This window comes from Zingiber officinale, chromosome 2A (genome assembly GCF_018446385.1).
Source record: "Zingiber officinale cultivar Zhangliang chromosome 2A, Zo_v1.1, whole genome shotgun sequence".
Taxonomy (NCBI): domain Eukaryota; kingdom Viridiplantae; phylum Streptophyta; class Magnoliopsida; order Zingiberales; family Zingiberaceae; genus Zingiber; species Zingiber officinale.
The window spans coordinates 154,821,268-154,827,212 of record NC_055988.1 but is presented as its reverse complement, the minus strand read 5'-3'; the positions used below and the strand labels follow the sequence as shown (position 1 = coordinate 154,827,212).

At 47.6% G+C, this 5,945-nt stretch overlaps 1 long non-coding RNA gene across 1 annotated transcript; it reads right to left on the bottom strand.

The window, feature by feature from the left end:
- Positions 1–1,103: 1,103 nt before the first annotated feature.
- LOC122040187 lies at positions 1,104–1,725 on the bottom strand. Its single transcript, XR_006128536.1, has 3 exons — positions 1,679–1,725; positions 1,356–1,598; positions 1,104–1,165 (listed from the first exon to the last, which is right to left on the bottom strand). It is a non-coding gene; the product is annotated as an uncharacterized LOC122040187 (long non-coding RNA).
- Positions 1,726–5,945: the final 4,220 nt, after the last annotated feature.

Below are 5,945 nucleotides of genomic sequence, written 5' to 3'. Positions count from 1 at the left end.
TTCAAAACAGTCTAGAATAGAAAAGAAACCAAGAAAACCAAACATATCCTCGAGGTCTGCAGGGACCAGCACTACGTGCAGTGGGGACTAGCGACTGGAACTCCCTCTTGACAGCATCAACCTGAAAATATCAACAATGGAGGCGGGGTGAGTCCAACACTCAGCAGGTACAGTTGATATGCAAAGTAAAGAAATAACACCTAGCACTAATCATGCGTGCGGTCTCACGATAAAGATAAAGGTAACTACAAAGCCAAGAAGGCGGGAGAATCATACTAACCAGGACCCGGTAAAGGACAAGCAATCAGAAGGTATAGAAGACACATGCATGTCAATCAGGTATCCAAGCAATATGCGGCATATAAGTGCAACAAACACAAACACAAACAATAAATGCATCATGCGTATGATGCGATGTCATGGTCACCCGACGCGCGGTCGGTAACTCTCAACACGGATTGGGACCGGGTGGGTAGGGCTATGACAATCGTGCACTCTGCAACACTACTCCATGATGATCGAGTGGACGGGATCTTGTCGGAGTACATACGTACTCTACCCCAAATCATAAATGGGGGCGCAATGCTCTCAACTCCCGATACTGTGACGGGAGGGATCTCTAACGTGCTACACCTGCGTCACACTACCCATGAGCGGACCAAGCACCGGAAGAGCAAAATGACGTGCTACCACGCTGTGTCCCGCTATCCATGAGCGTCACAACGGAGCACCAGTGATGAAACCGGCAAAGTGCTCGACAATAAAGGAGCAATCACTCAGCGTGCAATCATGCGAATGGTGCATCACTAAACATAGTAATATACTAAACCAATCTCGGACATATCATAATGTACCAAAGCGAATGAATCATATCAAGGTATCGATCCTATAAGGTATCAAACCTAGGTCCCGACATGGTAAAATATGGTTATATCACTACCCATGAGCATGTGGAATCAGGTACGTATCCATACAAGATGTAAACAAACAATCAATCAACAGGTAGCATGTATTGGGCAGTGATTAACCGAAACAAGTAAGAAACACAATTAATGCATCTTGTTAATTTAATTACTAAGCATATCAGAGACAATAAGTCAAAAGTACCCGCCTCCAAAATAGCTTTCCAATCCAATAATCGAGATACCCGTCTCGCGTCAAAGACCTGTGGTACCAATGTAAATATATTTTATTTAGCTACAATTTCCCATAAATAGCTAAATGAAATCTCTAACCCTAAATTAGGACAAAACCCTAATCAGCATCACATAATCAACTTGCTTTAGGTCTAAACCTAAATAAACTTGATTTCTCCTAAGTAGGCTCATAAGATCGGAACAAATTATACACTTTACCTCAAATCACAGATTTCTGTTCTTAATCAGCAGCCAAAGAGGAACTGGCGGAAAGGAGTGTTGCTTGAACAAAGTGAGCTGAAATCAAGAACACCACAGAAGAGAACAGAACAGAATCTCACAACCGCACTTGTTGATCTACAGCACTAAATTTCACCTCACAGTCCTTATCCTTCGATCCACAATCAAGAATCTGCACTACTGGAACCAAAGAGCATCTTCACAATCACAAAACCTCCCTTCCTGGATCAGACCAAGATGAGAAGATCACAAAACCAAGCATTCCGAATTTAAACAACCTAATTTCTGAAACCAAACCTTACCTTCCAGATCACAATTAGGGCACCAAAGTGAGCAGAGCACTATGGTTCTTGTGTGAAGGAATCTAGGGCAAGGTGGCGACAGGCAGAGGTAAAGACCAAGGCACAAAGAAGAGCAGAAGGTGTCGGGTGGTTGCCTGGTACAAGGCCGAGAGAGGGTTGCCTCCCTTCCCAACGCGATGGAGGCGCTCGGCGTCGCTGGCGGCAATGGCGTCGGCAAGTCTCTGCTAGGGCACGACCACGACTGGCTCCGTGCGTCGGGGTAAGGCGTTAGAGTCGGCAGTAGCCGGCGATCTGCGTCGGCGCGCAGGAAAAGAGGAGCCGGCGGTGGTGACTTCGGTGTTGCGGGGTGAGGCGATCGGCGCAAAGAAGATGAGGAGAAGAAGAAAAGGAGGAGCCGAGGGGTTTAAGGCTTCGGCCTCCGAGAAGAGGAAGGAACCGCCGGGCCGGCGGTTAGGGCTCGGCGTCGGGCTTCGGCACGCGCGGGAGAGGAAAGGGAAATGGCACGAGTTCGGCGTCGGGGAAAAAAAAACCAGAGGAAAAGAAAAATAAAAGAAAAAGAAAAGGAAAAAGGAAAATTAAAACTTTTCCTCATTAAAACAGGGTATCCGAAACAGGCTTTTTTTCCGAGCCCCGTTTTTGTCCCCGTTAACTCGTCCATACGAGCTTCGAAAAATTCCCGAAAAATTTCCAAAAATTCCGGAAAATTTCCTTATTAATATTCGCCTATTTTCTGATATTTTACATTCTCCCCCACTAATAAAAATTTGGTCCCCCAAATTTCGTTATCTACCATCAGCAAGTACTACAACAGATATAGAAAGTATAAATACTGAACGGTAAATAAATCACATACCTCAAGTGAAAAGATGGGGATATCGAGCTTGGATCGTATCCTTGAGCTCCCAAGTAGCCTCCTCATCCGAATGATGCTACCATCCGACTTTAACCAGCCGGATAGTCTTGTTTCGCAACTGACGCTCTTTCCGGTCGAGAATCCGTACCGGAACCTCCTCATATGTAATGTCAGGCTGAACTGGAACTGGAATATTTGCCAGCACATGTGTCGGATCAGGCACATATCTCCTCAGCATGGATACATGAAATACATCGTGAACGCCTGACAGGGACGGTGGTAGTGCCAGTCGGTAAGCTACTGCTCCGATCCTCTCCAATATCTCAAAAGGACCAATATACCGCGGAGCTAGCTTACCTGTGAGGCCAAATCTCTTCACCCCTTTCGTGGGTGAAACTCGCAGAAATACATGGTCGCCCACAGAGAACTCTAGTGGTCTGCGTCTCCGATCAGCATAACTCTTCTGGCGGTCCTGCGCCTCTGACATCCTCCGTCTGATAGTACGGACCAACTCTGCATCCTGCTGAACTCTATGAGGTCCCAACAACTGAGCCTCTCCAACCTCATCCCAAAGGACGGGTGTCCGACAAGGTCTACCATACAACGCCTCAAACGGTGCCATCTGGATAGCCGAATGGAAGCTGTTGTTGTAGGCAAACTCTACCAATGGCAGATGGTCCTCCCAACTGCCTCCGAAATCCATAACACATGACCTCAGCAGGTCCTCTAAAGTCTGAATGGTCCGCTCTGACTATCCATCTGTCTGTGGATGGAAAGCTGTACTGAAACGGAGCTGTGTGCCCAAGGCCTGCTGCAGACTCTGCCAGAAACGAGACGTAAACCGTGGATCTCTATCCGAAATGATACTCAACGGAACACCATGTAGTCTGATAATCTCTCGACAATACAAATCTGCTAATCGATCCAGGGGATCAGTCCTCCGAATCGCTAAAAAGTGCGCGGATTTGGTTAATCGATCAACGATTACCCAAATCGCGTCATGGCCTCGTCGTGTCCTCGGCAACCCTACCACAAAGTCCATGGTAATGTGATCCCACTTCCACTCAGGAATAGGAACCCTGCAGGTCTCAGGTGCTCAGCCTTCACCTGCTGACAAACAAGACACCTAGCTACGAAATCCGCGATGTCTTTCTTCATGCCGTTCCACCAATAGGAACGCCTCAAGTCTCGATACATACGGGTTCCGCCTGGATGGATCGCAAATCGAGAACGATGTGCCTCCTGTAGTAGCTCCTGTAAGACCGGATGAGACTGAGGTACGCATAATCTGCCTCGGAAGTATATAACACCCTCCTCGTCTCGTGTGAACTCGGTCTGCTGCCCAGAAGCTATCTGACTGCTAATGAACTGCAAATGCTGATCACCAGCCTGTGCCTCTCGGATCCTCGTCCTGATCGACGACTGAGCAACCATGGTAACAAGAATACCCTGCTCTGTCGGTCCCTGCTCCTCAAGATCTAACTCCGAGAAACTCTGTATCAAATCCGTAACCGAAATCCGGTGGCAAGCCAAAGTCCCTCTAGACTTCCTGCTGAGTGCATCTGCAACCACATTAGCTTTCCCCGGGTGGTAGCTAATGGTACAATCGTAGTCCTTCAGGAACTCCATCCATCTCCTCTGTCGGAGATTAAGCTCCTTCTGAGTAAAAATGTATTTGAGACTCTTATGATCAGTGAGAATCTCAAATGTGATACCATATAAATGATGACGCCAAAGCTTCAGAGCAAAGATGATGGCAGCTAACTCCAAGTCATGAACTGGGTAGTTCTTCTCATGCTCCTTCAGCTGACGAGAAGCATAAGAGACTACTCTGCCGTGCTGCATCAGAACAGCGCCCAAACCCTGAAGAGACGCATCGGTGTAGAGTACAAACTCATCCTCTCCAGAAGGTAAAACCAAAACTAGAGCCGACACTAATCTCCGCTTCAGCTCTTGAAAGCTGGTCTCGCAATCCTCAAACCACATGAACTTCACGCCTTTCTTGGTAAGGCGTGTCGGTGGCATAGTACGCGAGAATCTCTCGACAAAGCGTCGGTAATATCCGATCCGAAAACTACGGATCTCTGGCGGCTGCTCCCAACCGGTGACGCCTCGATCTTCGAGGATCAACTGAAATACCTCTGCTAGAAACCACGTGCCCCGGAAAACCGATGAGGATAGCGAATGCACACTTCTGAACTTGGCGTCATGATGTCGTCGAAGAATCTCCAAGACTATGCGAAGATCTGTGCATGCTCCTCCTCGGAGCGAGTAGACCAATATGTCATCAATGAAAGCGATAACAAACTGATCCGATACTCGAGAAGATGCGGTTCATCAAGTCCATAAACACCGCTGGAGCATTGGTAAGCCAAATGGCATTACAAAAACTCATAATGATCGTATCGGTACGGAAAGTCGTCTTCTGAATATCGACTCTCACTCTGATGATATCCGGATCGCAGATCAATCTTAGAATACACCGATGTACCTCTGATCAAACAAATCCTCAATCCGTGGTAATGGATATTTATTTAGACGGTCACTGAATTCAATTGCCTGTAGTCAATACACAACCTCATCGTACCATCCTTTTTCTTAACAAACAGAGAACCCCATGGTGAAACACTAGGCGAATAAATCCCTTGTCTAAAAGCTCACGGAGTTGAACCTTGACTCGTTCAACTCTTCGGTGCCATACGATACGGAGCCTTGATGTCGTAGCGGTTCCGGAATCAACTCAATAGCGAACTCCACGGCCTTACGGGAGGCAAACAGCGCTCCTCTGGAAATACATCCGGGTATTCCGGAACAGGAGCGTCGGAGAGCTGCGAACTACTCATGTCCTCGTCTTGATCAGCGACAACGAAAACCATGGCGGTAGTGAGGCGGCTTTTGCACAATCGCGAAATAATTGAGATACGTCTCGATGCGGTGAAACTCCACGAGGGTTGGTTCGGAGGTGGGAAGGTGACCACCCTCGTCTGGCAATCAACGGTAGCATGATATACTGATAGCCAATCCATACCAAGAATGATATCAAACTCGACCATCTCCAATACTAGAAGATCTACCGTAAGTATCATGTTGCCAAAGTCTAACGGGCAACCTCTGATCTCCTGGGTGACGTCTAAAGTATCACCAGACGGTAGCGAGACAGTCAATCGCCGCAACCTAACAGTAGGTAATCTACCAATCTCCCGCATAAAAGTACGGGATATAAAAGAATGCGAACTACCAGTATCAATCAAAATATCAGCGGAGAATGCATAAATGGAAATCATACCGCGGAAAACGGATCCGTCGGCTCGCTGCGCATCCTCCCTGGTAATCGCATGAACACGTCCAGTCTCTGGCGGAGGAGGAGGTAACGCTGCCAGCGGCTGCTGCGGCTGGGCAGAAACCTGCCACTGA